The sequence below is a fragment of the Poeciliopsis prolifica genome, unplaced genomic scaffold (assembly GCF_027474105.1).
Source record: "Poeciliopsis prolifica strain line A6 unplaced genomic scaffold, Auburn_PproV2 SCAFFOLD006, whole genome shotgun sequence".
Lineage (NCBI taxonomy): Eukaryota > Metazoa > Chordata > Actinopteri > Cyprinodontiformes > Poeciliidae > Poeciliopsis > Poeciliopsis prolifica.
Genome location: NW_026562381.1, coordinates 17,749,251 through 17,777,158, shown reverse-complemented (window position 1 = coordinate 17,777,158; position 27,908 = coordinate 17,749,251). Strand labels below are relative to the sequence as shown.

At 39.3% G+C, this 27,908-nt stretch overlaps 1 protein-coding gene across 1 annotated transcript in view; it reads right to left on the bottom strand.

The window, feature by feature from the left end:
• Positions 1 to 27,908, bottom strand: part of LOC129360659 (leucine-rich repeat and immunoglobulin-like domain-containing nogo receptor-interacting protein 2) — a 189,494-nt gene that overhangs the window by 133,363 nt on the left and 28,223 nt on the right. The window contains 1 exon segment of the mRNA XM_055030986.1: positions 18,396 to 18,472. The gene's annotated coding sequence lies outside the window, so the exon portion shown is untranslated.

The window sequence follows — 27,908 nt, the reverse complement described above, 5'->3', positions numbered from 1 at the left end:
GAGACGAGCGCTCCAGCTGGATTGTGAAGAGTCACTTTAAAAATGAGTTTTATTGGGGTTTTTATTGTTTTTCATAAGTTATGTGTTAATGGAAGTTTAAAAACTTAATTTAATTTAGAAGTTTGCATTAGCTGTAAGCCATAATTCTTCAACTTAATAAAAGTTTTATTTTTCTTCTTTCATTTAAATAAAAAAAATTAATTATGTAGTAATTCATTGAGATTCACCTTCTGTGTTCAGTTAAATAAAAACTATTTGAAAGAAACTTGAATGCTAGACAGTGGAAACATCCACATACTTTGAGTTAATAAGACATTATAAATGAACTGAATGCTTATGTAAAAATACAGCTACCCTGCCATGCATAATGCCTAAAGTAGTTTTTAAACGCCTCTACAGTCTCCCGCTCCTTCCTTTTATCTGCGTTTCTTCAAAGAGAATAAATAAACTGAACAGAAGAAAAGCTCATTCAGCTGTCTTACTTTCTTAAACACAAAGGAAATACAATTAAAAACGACATGGAAAAAGGGAAATATTGGTTCAGAAGGTCACTTAAATGTCACAAATAAATTACAGAAACCTGCTGAGAAGAATTTCATCTCTGGAAGCTTTTCTGTTCAGAAACGGCTTGAATGAAACAGAAGCACAGCCAGGATCAGAGTAAAGTGCATTCTGAAGAATGCACAATAGGTCAAAATGCACTAAAAGATCCTCCTCCTTTACATAAAGCCTGGGTCAGGATCAACTGCCTCCCCATGCTGAGCGCAGTGGTTGCTGCAGCACTGAGGTCCAAAACAAGCGTTTAATGCTTCATTAGCTGTAAAACATTGTGGCTGAGTGAGACTCCTGTTGTGCTTCAACCTTCAGACGTTTTATAAGGGTCAGCGGTGAACAACGTGGAGTTTAAACTCATTCCTAAGAGTTTAAAACCTGACAGTAAATCAGGGTGAATTTCAACACAAAACAAGTCTCCTCTCCTCCCTCATCATCCCTATAACTTTATAGTACAAACATCATTTAATGCAACTTCTAGCTCAGTAAATATGCAATTATTCAGTTTACCAGCTGTATGCTCAACAAAAAGGTTTTAGTTTAGAGTTTTAGTTTTGCTTTTTTAACTGAAGACAAACCTTAGTCCTGCTGGACTCCTCCATGCTTCCTCTCCGTCTCTTTGTTTCTATGCATGTGTGAATTTAATGTTGATTCAGAAGTGCTAGCCTAAAGCCCTGCTGCCCTGCAACACACATGCTGCTGATGTGACTCCAGGAGCCCTGATGTGATCGTACACGCCACCAAATCCACAGCTAATTGGACACTTCTTTCACAGCAGGCCTGTGGTAAACAGCAGCAAGCAAATAACAAGCTCACAACAACCAAGGAAAGAGCTCCGATAATAAACCTGCTGCAGATGCACGCTCTTCTGCGACGTATTCCTGCACAGAACAAATTCTTTTTTTAAGCTTAAGCCTGAGAGTCCTGCTCTGCTGATTAGCCTTCCTGTGCTCAACAGCTGCTTTCTCTGCCCATTTCTGTCTTTGAAATGTTAAGCAGGTCCACGACTCCTGCGATCCTCATGCCAAGTGGACATTTTGTGCAGAAAATGTTGAGCGGCCAGGTACTAAGGGGGGATTGCACATCATCAGAAAGGATTGAAGAAAGCCACATGAGAAACAGAAGTGTGCTGGACGTCTCAGTGTTCATAATTCTGTCCACATGAGGCTGTTTGACTGCAAGCAGATGAGAGGATTCAGAACGACGCCGAGCAGAAACTGTCGATAAACGTAGCTCCAACACAAGTTCATACATAGCAGTCAAATCCTCTGCAGCCCCAACAGAATGCCTCCGCATTGTTCCCATATTTCAACATTAGTTTCACCTGAAGACGCTTCCAGACGGATTATTAGAGGCGCAAAGCAAAGTCTGGCTTAAGAATGAAAGACTTTCCTACTTAACATCCATCATGCTGCTAATTGCATGATCCATATATGACTCAGTTAGTCCTCAGTGCATCAATGCTGTAAAACTAAATGTATTATTTTTTTACCAGCGACACGTCCACCTTCTCCTCTTTAATGTTTATACTGTCCCATAAAAGCTGCTGCATTTGGATGTCACTAAATATTAATTATAAATAATAACGTTTTGTTTTATTTTGCTAAAAGTATCCGACTAAGATTTTAATAAAACTTTTTTCCACAAACTCATTTTTTGCTTCAGGCTTTTTAGGATTAAACAACCAGTTTCTGGAGCTCAACTTTCAGGAAAAATCTTCATTTGTTCTGATAAAATCTGCTGATCAGGAAGCTGAGCACCGAAGTCCGTTTTCCCCGTTTGTATCTGTGGTTTTCTGAGACCCCACATGTTGCAGGAGGAGCCGGTCCAATCCCTCCACGCCTTCGGCTCTGATAAACTGGAAGTGTCACACGCTGAGGTCGCTGCTCTCCTCTGCTGGTCCGACTGACGGGTCCTGAATGCAAACCAACCGGTTCACGTCCCTGACCCCCGAGGGTCCCTCCATCTGCTTCATCTGCACCGCCTCACCTTTGACCCAACACTCTGCCGTCTCTCACAGGACCGCTGGGGAGGGCTTTGTTCCTCTTTACATCATCACAAATTGATATTATCATCAACATCATGTCCAAATGTCGAATTGCAGAGTCAGAGACAAAGTGCAACAACCAAACGCCGGGTTAATTCTGCTCTGATCATTGATTTCTGATCATAGAAATCAATGATCAATGGTTTGGAGATGAAAATCCAACAACACAAATTTCTTTCTTTCTCAATGTTTACTTTATGGTTGTGTCTTTAAAGAGAGACCTCCATAATTTAATTACATGGTTGTTAATTGAGGGCGTGCTGAGAGAGACAGAGAGAGACAGAGAGAGAGAGACAGAGAGAGAGAGAGAGACAGAGAGAGAGAGACAGAGAGACACAGAGAAAGAGATAGACAGACAGAGAGACACAGAGAGAGACAGACAGGGAGAGACAGGGAGAGAGAGAGAGGAGCCCTGTGACCCTGCAGACGGCGGATGGTTCTCAATCTGAGGTGAAGGTCCCGCCCGGCTGCCTTCACTCTACAAATACTTTTCTTGGATGGTTAATACGAACTAATTAGATGAATTTTCAGCTAATGAACATTAACACCATGAAACAAACCGTTTTATGTTGCTTCGTTGAAACTTCTCTAAAGGTTTCTCAGAAAGAACAGAAGCTGACAGAAATGGATCGAAACCAGAACCAGTGAGATCCATTCCCACTGACCCTCGTTCCAGGTTCAAGTTACAAATCTGACCCAAACCCAACATCTCTACTTTACTCCCTGCTGGCTGATATCCATTCACTGCACTTTGTACTTTCAAAGACTGGATAAAAGATTTTTACTGCAGCTGTCATTGAGTTTAGATGGAGGGCAGCCATATTGGATTTGAATTTAAGATTCAATGAATTCGTTCCCATGTGGAGTTGGAGCTTTATGGACGCCCTTTTGTTCATTTTAGAAAAAAAAAAAACTTCTGAATAAAAGTGAGCCCAATCAACCACCTCAACCCATCTGGCAGCACTAATGGATAATATTATCTCTCTTTATGTTGTTTCCTTCTTCAGTTTGCATAAATGCAAAGATTTTACTGAAGAGCTTGAGTTGGAAATATTACTGAACATGATGAACTCATAATGAGTTGTCGGTAATCTTGCCTCGTTTGTGGAACATTATGCATTTGGAATTCCAATATCACAAATACTGTAAAATAACTGTGGTTTTAAACTGATTACATTTCCAAATGTGTTTATAGAAATCAATCCTGCATCCCTGGATAAACTCTTGTTACTTTGGTATTTCTCTGAAAGTTCCCATAATATCATGAGCCTAGTCAATCACAACATCTGCAGCATCTTTGCTAAGATGCAGGTCAATATGACACACACCACAAACAGTCACAGGTCTAAATGGATATTAAACCGTCAGCAGGTCCAGCTACCGCCTGAGTGACCGCTGTGAAAACAACTTGCCTCTTTTCTTCCTCTTTTCTACCTGCTTCGTTTTCCATCAGCTCAGAGCCAGCCTTGTGAAAATTTAATTTCATGGGTGAAGATGAAGTAGATGATTGGTTTCTGGACAATCAGAATTACGCTGCCTAATCAGTCTGGAAGTGACACCCAGATTCACCTCTTTCCTCTGAGAACGGTCCTCATTTTCCACAGTTAGGAGTCATTTTGTGCTAATATTCTGACCTGGATGCCAACATGAATGAGAGCTTCCTGTCATAATGCACAAAGACTCACTCCAACACCAAACAACACCGTCTACGAGGAGATGGACCAAAATTAGGCACCTTTTTAAAAATCTGAAAAGTGTGGCGTGCCTTTTGCTTATAGTAGTTTCCAATAACATCTGCATTGCATTTACAGCTATAATCCTTTGGGTTATAACTCTACCAACTTTGTACAATTAGAGACTTTACATCTAGAGTTACATCTGGACTTTGACTAGACCATTCTAATGAATGAATCTGCTTTAATCTGGATTGTAACAGTTTCCCTGGCCCTGCCGAGGAAAAGCAACGTCCCGTGTCAACATGTGAAAATCTCAGCACTTCCTGTTTGGCTCAATATCGATACAGCGCATTCTGTTGCCGTTTTTGATGTACGGATTAAGAAATGGATGCAGTTTTTTCTTTTTTTTGTTTGTTTTTTTACAGAATCTGATCCAGCTGAAGCTAAAACTGCCACTTGAGGAATTTTATATTGAAATAAAAATGTTTATTTTTGCACATTTTAGCTTTATTTTTGAGAGTTGTTCTTTCAGTAGTGTGTCTTCCTGAGTCTGTGTTCTCCAGTCAATGATTATTGACTTGACAAATTAGCTGAGAATTATTTTAATGACCGATTCACCGCAATCATTTCAGCTGGTTTTGGAAGCATCTGAACGGCCTTTCAGATGGGCGACGCAGCTGAACCGGCCCAGTCATCCAAACGTTTTCCAGATCTTCCACATGGCAGACGGACGGAGATCTCTGGATGTCGTTGTTCTGACTTTGATTTGGTCCAAATGTATTTTTCTGTTATTTTAGGAGTCACAATGTGACATTTAGGTGAAATGACTCTAAAGTAGTGTAAACATGATCACAGATCAAATTAATTTAAGAAATTAGAGCAAAGTTGAAGCGTTTGATTCTTTTAAATAAAAGTAGCTGTTTGGTGAACATGAGTGGTTGTTGGTATGTGATGCAACATTACAACCTTTCCTGCCTCAAGCCTCTGCAAGAGGAGCACAGAAACAATCGCAGCTCAAACATTCATCTCAAAGATAAGATCAATGTGGCTTTAGCAGAAATGTCAGACATTATCAGCATCTGGGATAATTAATTTCTCAATGTCTTCCATTGACAGGTACTTCCTGGCTTCAGTCCCGGCTCACCATACTTCTTGCCATCAATCAGCTGCAGCAGTGACTCACAGAGGCGCCGGCAGGTTAACAAGATGCAAAATAAATCCATTAGTTCACGTTTATTGTCTGGCATGGTTTTTTACATATTTCTCAGCTGTCACTTTTCTTGGATAAAATCACAGCATAGATTACAGTTAGGAACACGGACTGTGACCAAACTGCCTGTTTTTTAATACTTCACAAACTTTTATCTGCAAACAAATTTAAAAAGATTTTAAAAATCCCAAAAAACAGGAAAAATGTTTCCTTTCGTATTCATGCTCACTGCAGATCACTTCACTTCACGGCTCGTCTGGTGGAACTAGTTTGGAAAATGCCTCTATTGTAGTTAAATATTTGCTTTCAAATGTGTGTTTATGTTGTGTTTTCTGGTTTTCATTTTATTTCATAATTTTTTTCCTTCTCTTTTCCAGGCGTAGCCTACAAGTTTAGCAGAATAAGGCAGAAAATCAGCTCTGCTGCTCTGATTGTTCGTTCGTTGCGTTACTGATGAAACCTCACACACATCCATGAAACTCACTCTTCCCTTTCTGTCTCGGATTTCTTTAAGACGTTGATATCTTTTCATAGCTCTGCAGAACTGAAGGTCCCCATGACAACAGCTTGAAACGTTTCAATCGATAGCAGATTGACTTTTTGTTGCAACAAACGTACGGCTACAACTTGAATCAATGAGCAGCTTTCACTAACTTAATGGAAGAATGTTTTAGTTTTTGTATTTCACTCTTTGCATGTGAATTCTTTAGTCCAGGAGAAATACTTTAGTACAAGATTAACTCTCAACCTCCAAGAAGTGAAGTCCTGATGCTTTCTGTTTCTGTTTGTTTTCTGTCATTAATATCTGACAGTTTAAAAATGTTGCCTGGATGTTTAGGATGGTTCCGACATCCTGCAAGCACAGAGGTCACTCAGAAAAGCAGACCAGCCAGAGAATCCCTCCTGGTTCAAAGAAATGCCAGAGCATTTGAAGATCAGGGATCATATAATAACACAAAATAATTTGATGAATTGAGACAGACTCCCACAGAGGAAAGATGTAGAGGATGTTTCACATGGAGCATTTAAAGCCACGCTGCCTGGAAAACACATGTTGTATCTCTTCACATTCTATAAATGAACTTCATATTCAACTTCAGGCTTCATTGAGAAGGATACCATCCACCCTGTAAAGTCACAGAGAGTGGAGGTGCACTGCAATCCATCACTCCTTTCCCAGGGTTTTTCCTGGTGACGTTTTCCCACTCAGGATGCGTCTGGCTGTTCGCCAGGGTGACCACAGACCTTCACATGGCTGATGTGCAGAAAATGATGGAAACTGCAACTCTGTTCCTTTATCTGGCTGCTCGGTGAAGTGACTGTGAAGGTATTAGTGATGATGGAGACTAGACCTGGCTCTGACCAGAGAGCCATGTGTAATGGGGTGAGAAGCTTGCTTTGGGACAAAAGTCAATTATAGCTCTCAGAATCGATAATGATAAGTAAACCAATGAGGCTTTTCTTCATTGGCTTTTTGGGAAAGTTATTGATTTTTCCTTTTTAAGAAGTTTGATTTTAGCTGCTGACATTATTGATTCTTTCGCCTTTAATGGTTCTTTAGTCATACAGTAAAACGCTGCAGAACAAATAACCAGGAACTGCCTTACATCTGGTTCACACAGTAACATTTTAAAACCGTCGGCTGATTTTCACATGATAAGAAATGAAGCAGGTTTGGTCCTACAGCGTGGTGTAGACGGCACACAGATTTCACTCATGAGCATTCAGATGTCAGATGAGAAATCTCACACAAACTCTGGAGTTTGATGGCGAGTTCAGGATAATCCAACATGGCCGACTGGTAAGAAACAATGGCGATAGTTTGTAGACTATATTTAACTAAATTTATCTTTGAAAAGTTTCCTCTGGCCATCAGAGAGGCATTCAGCTGAACAAACTCTGAGTTTAATCAATAAAAAGACACGTCGGCACCGTTGAGCAATCTGAGTTTTATTTGCTCAAAGTAAGCTAATCGCTCAGCTAACTTAGATTTCAACCTTTACTGGGCCGCCTCCTTTTCAGGAAGCTCCACCTTCAGCCCCCTGGAGAGGAAATGTGTCCACAAAAAGCTCATTAACTCCAGCGCTGCTCACCCAACAGCTCCAGGACTGAAAAACACAAACACCTTGTGTTCTGGCCCGTCATTTACACAGTAATAAGGTTTTTGTTGCACAAAAACACAACAGCCTTGACGACAAGCTCCACAGTAAAACTTTTTAGAAGTGCAGTGCGAATCACATCCATGTAAATACAAACCAACACAACTGGAAATGATTTCCATGCATGTTCAGGTCCAGTTTTCATTCTTGCAAAGCACAACAACAACGGCAGCGGACCTCTGTGTTCTGTTTGTTCTGCCGCCCCTCATGTTGAGCCCAAATCTGCTCCAATGTTTAACATTTATCATGTGAGCAAACACGCAGCGTGTGCGCCATTATTTGCACTTCACTACAAGCAAAAGATCAGGACAAGCTGCTTCTGGATCAAAGTTCACAAGGTTTCACTGCCACCTACAGGCCTGCTATGTGCACTGCAGAGCATCCAGTGCTATTGTGTAAAATCTATATTTTGTGAATATAGATCTCGTCCCTTTAGAAAACAGTTCAATGCAGGACAAAGACGCCTTTTAGCTGTTTGCATGCGTTTTCTTTGAATGACCAATATGCTGGTGGATGAATTAACTGTTACTCCTAGTTTATTTGTCTGTGGCGCTCCTCTGTAACGTTTTACTCAGTTGTGCAGTGTGTGTGTACAAACACAATAGTAGGCAACCATAGGGACCTTGCAGTGAGATGCATATGATTGTAGCTAAATAAACGTGACTACCGGTGAATGTGTAGCTTTAATCCAATCTCTCTTTCCCAGCCAATGAAACTACATGATGTCCCTGTAATCACCAAGACTGTCGGCGGCTGGAACCGTCACTGAACAATCAGACAGAGGGAACAATGGCTCTTCGATTTAATCCCAACACACAGACTGGATCTCAGAAATCCAAGGTCGCAACCAACAGGAGCTGATAACAGTCTTCCCATCAAGAGGCTTTTTGAACTTTTTCCAAAACAAAGTTAGACAGCAAAATGAAGCCTTTTGTTCTTCCTTTCTCTGACAGAAACAGGAGGGAGAAATGTGGGGAGCTTTCTTGGTAAATGACAATAACAAAGGCACAAGAGGCTGTTAATACTGACCTACTCACCAACTGAGGCCCCAAATGCATCTTTGTCATTAGGCGCCGCATGTGTGACACACTCATTAAATTGCATTTCACAGGCTTGTCCCAGGTTTTTTCCAGTAGCGAGGAGGTAAACATCAACAAACTCAGGAGGTGTCACAAGGTGAAGCTCATTAGCTCAACCACAAATGACTGCAAAGACGAATGTTAGATCAGAGAGCGAATGTTTTATCACACAGAATTCATTACCCTCCAATCATTAAGATGTTGCTGGATGTGCAGTTCTGGTCAGAAGTTTACATACGTCCCAGCTGTGAATTTCATATTAATGTTTGGATTTTAATTATGTAAATAACCTTTTCTCAAGGTGAGAAAGCACAAAACACAAACAATTAATTCAGTGACTTTGGGAAAGCAAGATTTGTTTGCAGAGGTTCTGACTCATATTTATAGACACAGTAGTATTTTGTTAAATAGCCCCTAGGAAGTTCAAAATACATTAGTTTGTAGCTCTCCAAACCCTTCTGGAATAATTATGAGTAAATATTCAGTCTTATTGTCAATTTAAATTGGTTGAATGCACAGACTGAAGTGTAGTCCATAACATTTCAATGCAGCTAAAGTGAGTTAATTACAGCGCCTGTTAACCGGGTTTATCCAGTCTAACATTGTGCCAACCTTCAGGCACGGTAGTGGTTGCACGATGCTGCGTATCTGCACATAATCAATGGAATAATGAAAACATATTACTTCCAAATTCTGGAGGAAAAGTATAAATATTTGTATTTGTAATTTAAAAAAATTTTGAATTATACAACATTCACATTCTGACTTGTGCTTCTAAAATATTATTTTATGTTGTTTTATCAGTCCAGCAGGAATAAATCTGACCAAATTAATTATCAACAGTCAAAAACGTGACTTTCAAACATGAATGGAGTTGCTGTGAAAAACCAACCAAGCTAGGAACAAAATGGGAATGTGATCATTACAGTGATCATACTTTAAAACAATCACTGTAATAAATTTTCAGGGGTTTTAATCCTGTTTCTGTAAAAAAAGAAACACGTTGGATATCTTTGCTGGTAGCTGAAACAGAAAGAACCTTCAGCGGTTTTCTGATCCAGTGGTCAGCTGCCCCTTAACCACAAAAAGCTTCACTGACTAATTACTGCAGTCCAGCTGCCTGCACTCTGCAAGCACTCAGCCAGCTTCTCCTCTAATTACCACCAGTCCTTATGCAGCTGGGCAGCACTAACTCTTGTCCCTTGCATATTTATTGTTAGATCAGAAACACATCTTAGTTAAGTTAATGCTAAGGAATCAACCACAAAAAAATTCAGGGTAAGGAAAAAAAGTTTTTTGGACTTTGAAAATCTTATTGTTGACTGCATATTCCAGACTAGAGATTTGTTTTAGTTGTTTTCTCATCAGGTCATGTTCTAATGTTAATGTTCATGTAAAGTGCTGCTTGCTGATTCAGAGGCTTGACATTCACATCTGGAAGATATTTCTGAGATCCTGATTGTTGGATAAATCCAGAGGAACTGCTCGGTGTCGTTTCAGCAGAACCTGGTGAGTCCTCTGGATTTCTGGGGCATTTTTATGTTGGTATATATTAAAGTACTTCATACTTTAAGCCTCTGCTGTCTGGTGCCACTCATTAATCATCAGAAATCTGGTTTTGATCAAATTTAGCCAGTTATTTGTACAGAACTGAACTGACTTGGTGTTTATTAATTTGATGTTTTTCACATTTTTCACTGATTCAGTTAGTTGTTGACAGAAGAAACTGATGTAATGAAATTATGGTGAATTGTGGTTCATTTGGACATTTTTCTGATCCAGAAGGGAAATATTTTTCCGCCAGATAACTGGCAGACTTTCAAAAACCGTAAAAAAAATATGAAGCTGATCTCAAATTTAGAACATTTTTCTACTGAACTTTTTAAATTGTATGCATTGTTACACAATATGGTTTGATTTGTTTTAGGTTAAAATATTTGTTTGGATGTCAGAGTAACTCGTTGTACTTTATTGTGTTCGTTCTTGAGTGTAAAAAAAGAAATATTATTTGAAGCATAAAAAGTAATACAGTTGCCTCGTGGGATGCACGCTATACACTCCGTCATACAGAAGTAATATTTTTGCTCAATGTAAGTCGGTTTAGTTGACTGAACTTCGGTCTACAGATTACATATGTAAAGTTTTCTTTCACCACAGCAGGTCCAATAACACACATAATCCATCTTCATTTTCAGTGACATTCAAAAGAAACATAAGAAGTGAAAAATACTCTGGTTTTTGTTTTCATGAAGAGAAACAGTGATGAGAAGAAGTGGGCTTTGGTTACTGAAAGCTGCTCTGCTTTCATCCAATCGTTTCTTGTTGCAGACGCTCTTTGCTCCAATCCATCCCGGCTTGCCATCCAATTCATATCTCTGCATGGCCATATTGCAGAACTATTGCATTGATTTTTTTTCTTTTGTTTCCACTTTTTTAACTTTGCTCATAGAAGCCAATTTATCCTGCTCCATTTCTTCTCTTCTTAAGAAAAATAAACTTCTTACTTTTGTAGAACATCGTAATCTGAACATCATTCCTTTATTTCTCATAAGCTGCTTTAGCAAATCTTTTTTAGCTTTGAAAAATAAACCTAACCTCTATTGTGACATATGCATTTTGTAGCATATCCACTTGTACTATTCCTATTATTAGATAACACTTGCATGAATGCTGCCTTGTTACACATTCATAGATGTGGTCTCCAAAAGATTATCTATGGTCTGCTGTTAAGCTGCACCAGCCAGCTGTGCCCCAGCCACCTAAAAGCAATCTATACAGCATTCACTCCCTGCAGACACTTGGGAAGCTCACTTAAAGACATCAATACTCCAGGAAATGAGACACAGAGCAATGGCTTCAAAGACTTAGAAGTCAGACGGCTGACTGGGATATCCTTACATCTTGTTTAAGGTGTTGCTGCTCAATGCAGGAGAGTTCATTGAGAGATATCAACTTGCACAGACGTCCAAGCTTATAAAAACTGTATCTGATAAGAAAAGCATGAGATAAGACTGAAGTTGTTCATACCAGTTGCAGACTTAGATTTCAATCATTTTATTTAGTCTAAAACTGTTTATCTTGATATTTAACATCTCAACTTCCACCAAGATGTTCAGTAGTTTAGGGTTATTCTTAAAGTGACACTATATTTCCACCAAAAGCATAAACACAAACGGAATATTAATGACAAGCCAAAGTTTTGCATGAATATGTTTCTGTGTGCATTTAAAACAGACCATCAGCCTAAAAGCTGCTGAGTAAAAATTACATCTGTATCAGCAGATGTGGTTGGCCTCTTAAATATTCTCAAAGCTACAAATTTAAAAATATCTAATAAACAAAAACGTTGCATATAAAAGTGTTTTTTAATGAAGGAACATTTCAGTTCTATAATTCAGTGAATGGGAAACAGAAAAAGAAAACTCTTTCCTAAAGCAAGCTCACACTAGTCTGATCCATTTATTCTCAAAAAGTTGCAATAAAAAGAAAAAGAAAAAACCCAACAACAAATCAAGCACAAAGCAGCTCGGCCGAAACGAGCCTGAGAGTGATGACATTAAGTCCAGTGCACTCAACTTGTGCATTAATCTGTAACACCATGGGAATTCAAGAGGAAAGTAGTTATATCAAAGGCCCATATCTGAAATATGAGCTCATAAGGTAACAATTTATACAGTGATTTATCCAATAAAGTCAGGAGAAAGGCTGTCTGAAAGCAAGAGCTTGTCGACTCAACAGATTGACATTCTTACAGGGAATTAAATGAACTCTGTGCCAACCCCCGTCTCCCTGTAATTCCCCACAACGGACAGAGGTGGCTTGTGGGTAGTAAAAAACTCCTAAAATTCTGTCAGCTTTCAGGTACAAATTATAATTTATACTCCAGTTCTCTCTACCATTGTGACTGTGATGTTTCTTGCATGTGACCGCACTAGAAATGCCTAATAACAGTCAGTGAACGGTGCAGACACCATACACTGTAAAACATTGCAGTTGTGATCACAAGCAGCTCCAGGTCTCACATTTACACACAGACAGTTTCTCTCACTTAATAGGGTTTACACGTGTTACTGAAATGTAATGCTCAAATTATTCTGAGGATTATCTGTAATACTATAATTCTTCACATCTGCAATTAGTTTCTTCGCCACATATTTGGTCATTAACGTCACCTCAAAATAACTCACGTTTGGTTGATGGAAAGAGTGAACATATGATTACAGTTTGTGTTTTAGTTGCTTCAGACAATAAGTAGCAGCCTGAGTTTAATAAGAACAATGACAGCGAGAGCAATAACTCATCTAATCCATTAAAACAACCTGAATACTTACAAAGGACAGGTGATATAAAACTATTAGAATATTAATGCAGCACTTCTAGTCACATTGATGGTCTGCCTGCTCACTCCCTGCTTGACCTTTTACTTGAGGCATGAACACAACAGCCTAATCCTCCTTTTTGATGCCAAGATTCAAACATTAAGTGACTCATCGCATCATTTTGGGGCGTTTCTGCAAATTCTCCACCATAAAAGTTGCACATTGTAAGCGATGATCAGTTTTTATGTGGATGAATGCTGCAATACGTTGGCCAGCCTTTGCAAAGCAATGTGAGTTTAATTTTAGTCTAACCAATTTTAAGTCACAAATCCTTTTAATTGTCTTCAGTTTTCAGCCAACACTGGATTTACCATCAACAAACTGTCAGCCTTGTTCAAAACAAAGAGCTTCAATTAACTCAAATTTCTGTTATGTTCCTGCACCTCTTCCTAACTCTGTTCACAGCTGCAGATATTTAGGAGCACATAAAGAGGATTAACTCCTGTTGCAAATATTCAGATAACTTTGCTGCCGCTCCTCTGGAAGGTTACCCTGTCAGTCAGACAGCAGCTTCTTAGCAGTCGCTGTCATACCTCCTTACTGCGCAGCCTGCAACTAAGAAAGACAAATGTTCCGGGAATACAAATCAGCTGACTCAAGAATGACAGAGGAGGGATTTGACAATAGCTCAACAAGTCAGTGATAAAAATATGAAATATTACTAATGATAAATAGCCTGCAATCCATCAGCTTCCTCTTTTAGCAAGTGATGTGATGTGAAAGCACTGGGAAGTAAATGTTCAGCTACAGTCTAATGAATGGATGTCTCTTTTTCGGCTGGATGACACACAGACAACAGAAATGTGTCTCAATGCCAAATTTCAGAGCAGTCAAACTGCAGCATCTCTAAATCTGCTGCTCCTCCCATGAATAACTGGATGTGTGATCAATACCTCCCAGTTCTGTCTTCATGCGACTCCTCATCACTTCCACTCACCGCTTCCTATTTATTCACATCTAGAGAAGCAATCTAAGCTCAGATCTACTTTTCTTAGGGGGATTCTTTGATCTGTGCAGTGATTCTGCTGTGGTGTTGAAGAACACAGAGGATCATTGGCTTCAACGTTTTACATGGAGAAGAAATTCAGCTGCTGAAATATCAATTCAGCTGCAGCTTCTTCAGCCTTATGATGCTGGTTGTTCTCTAGCGAACCACTGAGACCAAAACCAGAACCACTCGATTTATACTGGGATTAAAATGGTCACACATTAACTGACTGTGTGACTCCTAAATGCAGCTGGTTGCACTGGATTTTATTTAGGGGTGTCAGAGTAGAATGCCTGATTACACTTCTTAGGGGTTTTATTGTTGAAAGATATTTTGAAAACGGTGCATGTTTTTTTCTTGAACTGGATAATTACAGTTGCAAACTTAAAGGGATATAAATAATTTTGAAAGATACAGTGCAACATGTTTTTTTAATGCCCTAATAAAGTTGATGATAATGAGAATATTTCTGAAGCAAAACCTTTAGACAGCTTTGTTTGCTTCATCCTCACAACGCTTCACATGTTCATTCCACCTGTGTCTATCTGCTTCACAGCTAGGTGGCAATACAAAGTCTGAAGCCTGGTTTTGTGTTGCTCTACGTAATTCCTGATGGATCCTTTCATGCTCTGCCACCTCCTCACCTCTTAGGATGACGCTGCTGACTGCGAGTTCTCTGGAGGAGCCTCTGATGTGGCAGCCTTTGCTCTCCAGCTACTGCTGGGCCCCTGGCGGGAGTGAGGTTGGGAAGTGAGGATGATGTGTTTATAGAAGAAACGACATTCTAACACACATTGCAGCTCACATGGAAGGGTTCCAAGCAGGTGGCATCAAACCGATTTGGGTGGAGGGTTTGAGAGCTATCAAACCATCTCATCGGCGGCGCTATTTTCTTCTCTGTCACATTCGGCGGCTAAAGCGTACAAACCAGAGCAAAGAATAACAGTCGCTTTGATCTTCTAATGATGGCGCTTGTGAAGTTTTGTATTGTCTCACCATAGTGTGTCCTATAAAGCTTCTTCAAAAACATGTTGCATTCAAGGGGATTACAACACCATGCAGCCTGTTGGTGTCTTGCTCTGGCGTCTTTGCATGTGCCAACTTCTTACTAAACTTACTTCAAAGAGATGCGTCAGATCTTAGTCTTGGTCACTGAGTGCAATACAGACCCTGATCAGAAGCTAAAAAAGCTAAAGGTGCCTTATGAAGGTGGAGGTAAAACAAGCAGGAAGCAGCTTTTGTCACTCTGAATAACAAAGATACAACCAGCTTTTACCTACATTTATAGAGGAATCTTCTTTCATTGTGGCTTCTCAATTATTTCACCTCCTCCACTATTAAAATGTTACTGTCCTCTCTGTGTAATGCACTGCAGAACCAGCACATTCTCCTTCTATGCATCCCTACGTGGTTTTACTGACTCGGGCCAAACAAACAGGCAAAGCCTTCCCACTTCCTGGAGGCGTGGACTCTGTTGAAGTTGGAAATGATTGGGTCTGATTTTACCTGATCATTAAGCTTACTGGACACTGTGCTCTGTAAACAACCTCATGGTGAATACGGCCAAAACATCTTCGCCAGCAGTAAATTACCTTCAGCATTTATTTTCCACCGACTTAAATCACAAGATATTTGGAAGCGTTGCCAAAATTAATTGAATTATTTCATTTACTTCCTCTGTTGCCAGAAAAATATAAAACATAATTTGGTCAGGGTTCCTTCTCTTTCAGAGGTTCTTGTATCTGGAATCAAGCAGAAGTGAATAGGAAAGAAATGACCAGACTTGGACGACCGACCTCACTCCACGTCTTAATGAGGAAACCGAAACCTGCAATCTCGTTGCTTTGGTCACTACCCAAAGCTAATGACCAGAGATGAGGTCATCTACCATTAAATCTAGAGCTCAGCTCACCTTCACCTCAACAGATGGTCCGGCGCTTCCATCACTGCAGACGCCACAACTACCAGGACATCGCTGTCCAGTTCCACTTTGCCAGGAGAAAGTTCTGCCTAAAGACCCTGATGAAGAAAAGCGTTAATGAAAGCAACACTGCACAGCCCAGAGGGGAGTCATGGTGGTCTGATCCTCAGCTAACGAGGCTGTCTGTCAGGACGTGGAGAGTCCAAAATGCAAAAAAGAAAATTAAACATAGGAAGAGAATTTAAACACAGGAAAAATGAAAAGTAGCATTTACAGGAAAAAAACAAAAAACGTTTTATTTCTTTGCAGAGCCAACAAGTGATTATGAAATCATACAGAAAATGTTTTATTCTGTAAATGATAAATGTTATTTTTGTCCACTGAAAGGGACTGAGACAATTTAGCTGAATTTGAACAAAAGCAATAAATGTTCCTTTCTGTTCCATAACTCCCAGCAGCCGCCTTGAGAAAAAACATGGATTCAAACTATTTATCACAGAGCAGCTGCAGGACGGGGAAGGACGTCTTCTCATCAGTTTTTGTCACTTTCTTCCTGCCATGCTGTGTTTGCACATATCTGTGTTTTCTGTCTCCTCCGTGTTTACAATAATCACATCAAAACATGGAAAATTAATTGTTTTAAAATGTCTAATAGTTTTCCAAATCATGGGATTTGTTGATAGATAAATAAATAAATTCATGACTTTGTTTTGCAGTCAATGACACCTTTTGTGTTGCTGCCTGCGTCCTCATTTTGTGTGTTTTACATGGCATTTATTGTCTCTCAGTGGAATCATAAAGATGTCTGAGGAACCACAGTCAGTGAAGGTCAGAGTTTCCTCTATCACAGAACCAGTAAGTCTAGCAAAGTAAAAGCATGAAAGGATTTTACTGGGTTCCCAGTAAACCTCAGAAAACATCTGCAATGGTAATTAAAGCAACATGCATTTACTGTTCCATTCACAGTAAAACGCAGTTATACTGTAACAGGGAAATGTAAACAGTTAACATGAGGTTCTGCAAAGCCTGTTTGCTTTCTGTCCCACGGCAGGATGTCTGCTCCTCCAACCGGGCCGCTGCGCTCTGGGACTCCTGAACGACTCCAGCGCTGAGCAGCGACCAGAGAGCGAGTGGACAACCTCTGCAGTTTTAACCTCGTGCTTCAGGACTCGCCATCTATAAGGTTCCTATTTGATTTGTGAGATTGCTTATAGATAAATGCAGAGATGACTAATATTTAAAAATTGTGACACTAATTGAAAGCCAAGCAGATCATTCTCTAAATCATAACATTGTTCTGAAAAAGCATTAATACCTCTTCCACATTTTAGCCACAAATTTGAATGTTTTATTGAGAAGTTTGTAACTAATGATTAGCCGGAGGAGCAAATCTGTGGGGATTGTAGACCTGAGACTGGAGTTCACCTTTCAGCAGGACCACACCATGAACATCCAGCCAGATACAATGAACAGTTCACATCAAAGTCTGTTTGGATGGCCTAATCAAAGTTCAGACTAAAATCCAGCTAAAATCTGTTGTTAGAATTGAGATTTGTTTATTATTTTCAGTCTCCCTACACTCCAAAATCCCAAATCCAAAGTCAGTCTCTAAAGTTAAACCCTAATTCTTGCTACTGCCAAGTGGAACAAACATTTTTTGAACAATACATTATATTTTTTTCCACTTAAGATTACTTTGTGTTCATCTATCAATAAAAGGCAAATACAGTTCCAAATGTTGAAGAGATGGGAATACTTTTGCACAACGCTCTCTGTTTTCAAAGCCTCAGAGTGGAAAACGTATCGCTCATGTAAAGTCGACTGGAGGCTTTAAAATAGAACAGGAACATATCGGAGCCTCGTCGGGCCCTTTATGGGCCGAGCTGACAGATCCGTTAAGAATCAGGGATATTTATTCAATCTTCCTCTCTCATCATCGTCATCGTCACATTAAAAAGTAGTAGTCACAGAGAACAGCACGTTCTGATGGCCTAGTTTAAAAAGCCACCCACGTATTCAGCTGCTATCAGTGCACCTGCAGGTGTGCTGGAGTGTATATTTATACCTCTACAGAGAACCGAACACTGGAAAGGTACAAGATTCTTTTCCCATTGTGTCACAGCTTCCTTACAGGCCAAATTACTTCTGCTTCCAAAACACGTAAAGATAAGCAGGATGGGGATTTGAAAAGACGAAAGTTCGATGTTGGAAGTTTATTTTCTCTTCCCTTAAATGTAGCGACTAGCACACTTTGCCTTAACTGCAGCTGAGGTTTCACAAATATTCATCACTAACACCTGCTACAGTCATGCATGAAATCCAGCTTTATTTCCAAAAAGGCTCATTTTGTATTTTAATTCGGTTAATAAAGATGATTAACTTACATCTGACGTATGAAGGTGAAGAACATTTCTGCTTCTTTCCAGGAGAAAGAGTCGACAGCTCCACTTGCAGAGTTACTCTGAAAGGCAAGGAGCATAAAACTCACTAAATGCTAAGATAAGCGTGATAAAACATTGCAGAAATCTCACTGTGCTTTTTGTAGATCTCCACATCACAACCAAAATGTATTTTTTCCTTTTTACAGCTGCAATCCAAAAATAATCACAACACACTTTCTTCAATACTCCCTCTAAACGTGGATTTCTAACATTAATGATCCGGCAAAATTATTATAGAAAACTATTTTGAGGTAGATTCGACTGCAAGTTCAAATAAAAGTTTGGCTGTCTACCCAGTTTCAGGACTCTGAGCATCTTTTATGGTTATTTGCTTGCAGACGAGCCTCCTGCTCCTCTGAGTCTGAACGTTTGGCCATTCTTGACACACAGAAGCCGCCGACTCAGTGATGTTTGCTTTGCTTTGTGCTGTAACTGCCTTCCTTAAATCCCATCAAACATTTAAATGTGGCGACTGTAAAAACCTCTCGGGGTCAAGCTGGGATCTTTTTCTCAATCAAGCTTTGGCCGACTTTGGAATGGGCCTGAGATCACAGTCCGCTAATCCACAGGTTTAATCCCCCTTAAACAGACCTGAAATTACAGAGAATCAACGACCCCAAAAACACCAGGATTGGTGGAAAAAAGGCTCCACATCAGTCATGACCCATTTCCATGTTTCACCAGATTCTGGTCAACCAGTCCTGATACTTCCAATGTGTTTTCACCGGTCTATAAGGCTGCCTCTGAAGTGTTTTCCAGATTTCTCCTGGCATGTTCCAGGTGGTTCCAGGTGTCAGTATTGGTTGAAGTTCATCCATCAGGTCCTTGTTTCTTCAGTGTGGCTCTTCTAATTACAAATGGATCTTTATAGCAGCCATCATCTCACATAACCAGGATTCTCAGAGCCAAGGTGACATTTGGTGCTTTTTGCTATTGATTCATATATTCAGGTTTCCTTCTAACTTTTCCAACTGTGTTTTTTTTTGTTAACTTTTTGTAAATCTTTCAACACCTGAAAGTCAGGTTTGTTGAAATAAAGTCCTGTTTCTGCCTTTGTGGACCTGGATGAGGTAGAGGTCGTTCCTGCGTCCCAGCTGAACAAATGAAATCTCGTTATGGTCGTTTTGACGGACTAATTATGTTTCAGCTCCACTTTAAGCCACTAAGCTTTAGAAAGAGTGTTTTATAATAATGTTGAATGACAGCAATATGGAGATTTAAGTGAAACATGCCACTACAAAGAACTTTATGATTCTTTGTTGCCTTTTTGCATCACTTATAATTTTAAAGAAGTCACTGAAAACAAAATAAAAAATGAACTGATTGCCTCCTGAAGTCTTTGTGGGGTGAAATATTTATTAGATCACAATATTAGGTCCTAATAATATAAAAAAAATTACAGCAGGTCAACACACATTATAGTGATTATTAGCCATTAATAATTCATTTATTTTACTTTTTTTTCCTCTTTTAACTCATATACTGTGTTCTTGCACTGTGATGTATAATAAATAAATACTTTATTTTAAACTCTAAAAAAAAGTTAAGATACAAAATAGAAACTTTTCCAACTTATTTTATGCTTTTACAAATGTTCTTACAGGAAATAATATAAAAATTATGTTAGTTTCACAGAAAAAAACATGAAACAATATTTTTTTCCAGAAGTGGTTCAGTGCGCTAATATATTTAGATCTACCAGGAATGGGAGGAAACTGTTAATTATAATGATAACAATATAATTTGTGGTTCAGACTTGTTTTCAGCTTCATAATGCAGGCAAAATGGCAACTAGTATAAACATGCAGCATTCACCTCTTTTCTGTCTTCATGTCTAAATGCTTGTATTAGAACCCTTTTAGTAGAGGCTCACTCCAACTTTAACAAATGCATCATATTTTCTCTCGTTCAGGCCTTTACTAAGGCCTTTTGGATGTACTTTAGCATTTTGGGACATCTGGGTCAGCTTCCTTCTCCAGTTGACACTTGCTCAACATGCCAGACGTTCAGTTTGTCCTCAGTATCTGTTCCTGATAAAATGGCGTGTTTTTATAGCTCTAAAGCAAAGCCTGTCTGCATTGGAAGCAGAGTGCCGCACTAATAAAACTAACCCGGTTGGTAGTCAGGCGGTTAGCTCTGGCATAGCTAAGCAGCTCGGCTCATCCTATTAACAGCCTCCCTACAGATCGCATGAGGACAGGGCCAGCCGCGAGGAACTGAGCGCAAGAAGAGCTACTGTTAGCACCAACCACTCACGGCTTCCAGGTGGTTTTTACATTCCAGCAACACACACACTTAGAGACAGAGCTCAGTAATTGGCAGCTCCACAGTCAGAAATGTGGCATTAGAGACACCAGCCACATATAGTTAACTGTATTTCAGGAGCAGGAGTGGGAAGCACTGAATCTTATATAAAACTGCTGACTAGTGATGAATGTCTTCATTTTCCTGCAGTGGCAAACTGCAGTTAAAGATCACTAAAATAAGATGGCATTGTTGCATAAACTGAGTTTAATTGGAAAGAGTGTGAGACTCCACTGTTTTTTTTGATCCCCTGATAAAGATAATTGCAAAAACTTTTTATAACTGATCTGGTTTGGGATTAGAGGAGATGGCTTCCAACTTATTTCTTAATTAGAGAATATTTGTCAGCAAAAATATCAGTATAAATATCATGAGTCATCTGAGGACGAATAGAAAAGGTAATGCGCCGATAGTCACCAGTAAGGCTTCAGGCCTCCATCATCCATCGGCCCGTTTGGGTAAGGCACTGAATTCCCACTGGATCGCCCCCCCTGCTACAGCTTCATTAACTGAGATGCCAATATGTCCCTATTTTATGGCCAGTATCCCCAGGCCACTCGAAAGCTCTTTTGGACTTGGGATAACAAACTAGACAAACTCTGACACTGAGGAAAGAATAAGAACAATGGGAACCATTGTTGTTTGAGAAAATAACATTTCTAGACCTATTTTAACTTTACCTGAGCTAACACGTTCCTAATGTGAATTGAAGCATTATTTTTATCTTTATTGAATATGATATTCTACAGTGGGTCTTCATTAGCACTGTGGAATGCTAATATTAGCCCTAAATTATTCTCAACACGTGGCTGCAACCTCCAATCCAAGCACTCAGAAAGGTTCCCAGGCCATGCTCAAGCCATGCATGTAGCTGGAAGGATGAGCTGCAGAAGCTGCTGGCGTGGCTCAGGGTCGACTGCGTTGACAGCCTGCATCCAGTGTGTTACGGGATGCAGGCTGAATGCAGTGTGTACCTGTCAGGCTGTCAATGAAAATCCTGGGATTGTTTTTTTCTAAAGGACAAGGAGGAGGAGGAGGAAACGAAGAGGGAGGAAGTGCAAGCTACAGCTCGCTGGGGATACATTCATCAAGATTCCAGCTGATCCACATGACTGTGTTCTGATGTGTAAATTATAACATGACAGCACAACTTCATCAATATGTAAAACTGATAATATTGTAGCGCTTCAGAGGTCACTTTGGATCATCTCACAGCAATCTGTGCACAAATACAAAGATAAGTTGGATTTAATGTTGATGATAGCCTGATTGCTCCCACAGGTGTTGTCATGTGGGTCTTCATTCAAGCTGCAGCATCATGAGCGATGGCACGAGCAGCAGCACATTCCTCCTCCTGCTGCTGATAAGCTCGTGATAATGAGAGCCAAGAAACCTTCAGTGTACAGACTGAGGTCCTCCAGAGCCACGGAGAAAACGTTCTGCTAATAAACATAAGATGCAGAGCAGCGACTGATAGGCAGCACAGGTCAGACAGTGCAGCTGGATCTTAATCCTGGGCTAAAGGCCTTAACTCTGCTTCAGTAAATGACCTGCCTGCTGACCAATCCACAGATTTTAATGACATGGAGCAGAGGGATAACCACAGTATGTCAACCAAAGCCATGAGACCTTTAATCCTGATCTTTAACTCAATCCCACATTCCCCTGATGCTTTCAGTCCTTCTACTTGACTTCCTATGTCAGCATTTCTCAACATAATGAACAGTCAACAATGTTTGATGTTATTAGAAACTTGACTTTAACAGTTTCAAAAGTTAAAAGTTCTCACTGAGCAATCTTGAACATTTCCAGTTGATTTCTGGATCACCAAGCTTCTAAGGTGCTGTAATTTGTGAATAATTTTAGCAAATGATGCTTTTACCACAAACATACCAAACAGAATAAAACCACCAAATGGTCATTCTCTAACTTTTGTGTATTTACTACAGTAGCTATAGTTTATTCCAAACAGTATAGAACTAGAAAAGTCAAATATCCTCCTGGTTTACACCAAATCACTGGCTGTTTTCTTCCTGATCTAAATATCTAAGCCCAGTCTGTCTGTTTTAATCACATCGTTTCAAAGCATCCAGGTGGAAAGGATTTTGGCAGCATTTCTGGATCCATTAGCTCATTCAGCCTCTTTTTCACCAAAGGGGTGGATTGCATGTCCTGGGAGGGGATTTGTGTGGAGTAAGAGTGAGAGGACATGGAGAGACAGAAGGAGAAGGGAGGACCGAAGTACCATGGGGATGAAACTTTGAGTTTGCCAAGGTCAGCATAACACTCTCTATGAAATGAAAGTCTGCCAAACACACACAGACCAGCAGGCAAACACACACATACATGCAGCATCTCGCTGCCCATATTAGCTCTGCCCTGAACACAACCTGCTGAGAATTGCTAAATTACCACTGAGCTCACACTTGGCTATATAGGTCTGTACACCCCACACACAAACACACAGACTGCTTGCTTTCTCTGTTGTGTCAATAAATTAGTCTCTGCTCATTTTGAGTTCCCCACCTTTGACCTTTGTCTTTTCTGTGCTAAGGTGAGGGCCAGCTGTCCTGAGTCTTGACAGCTGGCATTTGTTTGCTGTTTGCCAAGGTACTCCTCATGACTTCTGACCTTGTTGCTAAACTAAATCCTCCATTTACTCATAACTTCATGATTGTTTATCGTCATCTTCTGGTTGATGTCTGAAAATGGTTTGCTGGGATTGAAGGTAATGTGTGGCATCTTGAGCCGGAGTTGTTCTGTGAGCTTCCCAGAATATTTGGAGCAGCTCACTCTGTCTGTAGGTTATTTTCCTTGAACCATAAAATGCTCAAATTGGAGTTACAAAAATATATTAACCAAAGTTTCACTGTGTTCACATGCAGGCTGTATGTGAGGGAAAGCTGTACAGTCTACTGTTGCTACATGCTCCATGATCCACAAATGTCCAATGCAGTCACTTTGGATGATTTCTCACATTTCAACGACAGAATTAGCTTGGACTGATTGAAGGTTCTGCATTCTTAGATGTCAGAAATATTAATAATCAGTTTGTTGTTCATGTTGTACGTTTAGTTTTCCCAGCTTGTCACTGGAATCATCGTCAAGGCTTTAGGAGTCTTACAATACTTAGGAAAGAGCCGCTCTCTGATCCAACTGATACTGTGTGGTTGTTTTAAACCATTTCAACAATATGAATATTTGACTTATCACAATTAATTTAATATCTATCACTGTTGTTAACACAGAGAACAAATGGCCTAACAGTACTATAAAAGGTTGTTTAATGTTTTATCATAGCCCTTTTAGCACATTAAATAATCATGCTTTTGTTCTCTTTCAAAATTTAGGAAAGAAAAACCAAAACAATGTTCTTGGTTGCATGTTAAAGCAGTTATCAGTCTTAAAACATTCATGCTTATTCATTATAAAAGAGTCAGTTGTGACATGGAGAACAAGGGAAATATTCCTGCATAAGAAGGATATTTCACTCCCCTATAAACAGAGAGCATTTTCCGATCCTTCCAGGCACGCCTTCACCACCAGAGTGCTTCTTATGATTTTTTCTTTTATTTAGATTTCTCCCCCTCCATTTCAATCCTTCCTTTTTCCACCTAATTCCATTTGAAGCAATGTTGAAGCTGTGATGGAAATGTATTTTCATAGTTATGCATTTCCTGTCTTGTGTTTGCATTTATCATCATAATTTCTTAGGAGTTTTCTGAAGGCAATTGGGGCTAAATAATTGATGGGGCCTGAAAGCTATTTGGTCCCTGCGACTCCTGTAGGAAAAAAAAGAAACTCCAAAAGCTTTGAAACAAGTGAAAGTCAGCAAGCTTTGCCTCAAATTACAACTGTGTTCCGTCATGCCAAGCATTCAGAGCTGAAACAATGGAATACAGTTTTCATTACAATGTCAAGGCCTCGCAGGCAGAAACATCAAAGAACCAATTTGACTCGGCTTTAGGTTTACCAAGAGAGAGATGCAGATAAGAGCAGTTTCAAAGAGAACATGAGCATGGAACAAGGGGCTGAATTAATCACATAATACAATATGCACCTCAAAGTAAAACATACTTTATGTAACTCATACAGATTTGTCATCCTCTGGTCAAATTCTTGGTCTTTAGGGAAATCTGTCCAGGGTTACAAAAGAGCAACTAAACAAGTCTGCTAAAAGTGCTAAAAGTTTAGTGAAATAAAAAAAATTTATGTCAAAATTTCAGATAACGGATCGAAAAAGAGTAAGCTAAAACATGAAATGTGTTTGAATTGTATTTAATATTTTAATTTTTCCTTGTGTTAACACCAGTGCAGTCAGTCCATTTTACTGTAATATTGATGTTCTGTGTGTGAAACAAACTGAAGAAATGAGTCTAAAATATGGATATTTGCATTTTCAATCTGTTTTTATTGTCTGTGAATCAGCTGCATGACAGAAGAAGATCGTTCAACCTTTATATGAGCCAAGTTATTAGAAAATGCATCCTTTGCATTATGAACAGAAAGACAACTGCACGGCCATCAGAGCAGAAAGTCTAATCAGAATTGTCTTGTGCTGTGGCAGTCAAACACGACGTGAACGATTCTCTTCCCCTTTACTCTTTGACAAGGTAATACATTTTCTTGGATGTTATTTATGGTCCCTCGGGAAATTATTGTGTCAGCAGCGGGAATATTTGTAAAGTTATCCAAATTTAAAACATAATACCAGTATGAATCATTTCAGAAGAATTCTTCCTTTCCTCTCATCGGAGTTCAGTCGTTCAGTTGCATAAAGAACAAAATAAATGGACCTTGGAGAAGATGGCAGCAGAAAACCTTGTTGAGAGAACAGCACAAACATCCACACATCTACCTCAGTACATGCATCATACATAGATAACATGTGCAGCAAGTTCAATCGGTGTTTTTACTTGTACAGTTTGCCATATGTACTGATAACTATCTGCATAAAGTCTTTCTGTATCATCAGAAATTCACCATTTAGGACTTCTATTGGAAAATGCTTGTTTTTCTGTCTTAATTCAGCAACTACATGTTACAAAAAATTACAACAAACGGCAAAGAAATGCACTGGATGTTTGCTTACAAAAGAGTTTTTAATTTAATAGAAAATAAAGAATAAGATGATCCCAGTGACGTGTCACAGCTTATATTCATATCTTTTAACTATCTGATTTTTATGAAACCAAAATGTTTTGCTGTGATGCGTTTACAGTCACAGCAAAATAGGAGTTCTCCCTTCTGACACATTTAATTAATCTGTTGAGAAAAATAGATTCGTTTCGAAGAGCAGTCAATTTATCTCTACCCTACAACTTTAATCACTTTAAACAGGTTTTAAATGTGTACAAGTTGCTCTGAAAAAAGGTGTGTGTACGTCGCACTGACAATATTTTATTACAAGAAATAATGAGAATTCAGTTTTCTCATAGTAAAAGATTTTTTCTGTTCAATCTAATCTAATTGTAGCTTTGAAAGGTAAAAAGAAAGGCATTTATAAATTTTAATTCACATTTCCAAGAGGGTTTGATATGAAATAATCAGAGGTTTTAGACCGTGTTCAGTACAGATGAAGGGATGTGAGTCGTGTAATAACTGCATGATCACGTTTATTCAGCTGGAAGCTCTTGTTGAACTTACAGGTTTCACCCATCTGGGTCCCTGAACATGTTTTATGTGATTGCTGTGTTTTATTTTGAATAACTGTCTGTGTTTATTCAATCTGAATAAAATGTGGCCAGACAATGTGAGAATTTATTATGCTTTTTAAACTAAACAGAGTCTTTATTATGCTTTTTAAACTAAACAGAGCAACCTCTGTCCCTTCAGCAAAGCAATACCTTTTGCACACATTGAAATTTTATTTCACATTTATACGTTTCCTAAAATCAGCTTTTTAAATAAAAGTACATCTACAAATTTATATGCAGTTGGATTGGAAGATACTAACCAGTGAAATCATCTGGAAATTAAATGCCAAAATAGAAAACACAGATAAACTCCTTGGATTTACAGTATAAAGTTTCAAAGACTTCTTCTACTGCCAAGATCCTCATTAATCAATAAAACACCCTGCATGTTATCACACTGTTTCTACAGGATAAAAAGATAATGTAAAGCAGGGAGGGGATAAATTAGGACAGACAATGCCAGACCTCTGCCGTAGCACCGCAGTGGAACAGAGAAGAGGAGGATTTTTCTTCAGAATGTGCCATCTCCAATATGAGAATCCTTAATTACACACAACACACAAAGGCAGCATTTGGTACTGTTCTGCTGTTTTCTCGGTAGAAAATGAAGCATCTTGTGGGCTGCAGGAGCAGAGCAAATCTCAAGGCAGCAACTGTAACAAGCAAACCTACAGAAAACCATCTGCTGGAAGAGAAACCGTTTCAGCGGGACCACGTGAAGTTAACCATGTAAAATACCTACTCAAAAGAATTATGTTCAGTATGTTATTATCAGCTTTTATGGACAAAGAGTACAAACAATAAAAACTAAATCCATCATCTCTAAACAGCGGCACAGCCCCTGAAGGTGGAGGGGGGCAGATTCCTGTCTCCAGTGATTATTGGGTGTGAGGCAGAAAACACCCTGGACAGGTAACCAGTCCATCACAGGTCAGCAGACACTCACAGGAAAAACACCAAAAGACTAAATAATAGTCCTTCAGCATGAGACTCTGGCCTTATCCGGTTCACTTCATTCAAAGGAAGAGGAGTGGAAGCTAAATGATCAATTAAATGACTCAGACTGCAGATTACAGGAATGCTTTCAAACTTAAACAGCTCAGCCTTAATAATGCTCTAGAAGTTGGCTTATGTCTCACTCAATACTTACAAATGTTCTCTTATTTCCACGAACTTGATAATTTGCAGTCATATTGAACAAAAGGTACAGGTTGTAGAAATACCAACCTAAAAATGAAAAATTCATGCTGAATCCAACAAACGGTACAAGAATGGAGCCTGGAGGAACCTCCATATGGGATTTATTAATTTTATGGCTTGCAAACATTAATGCAGCTGTTTCTTCTCCAGTGTTGGAAACTACTTTGCTATCAATCTTAAAGCATTAAGATGACAATCCAGGCAATCTTTAGGGGTTTTGAAGATACCTATACATTTCAGTATAGAACTGGACCGA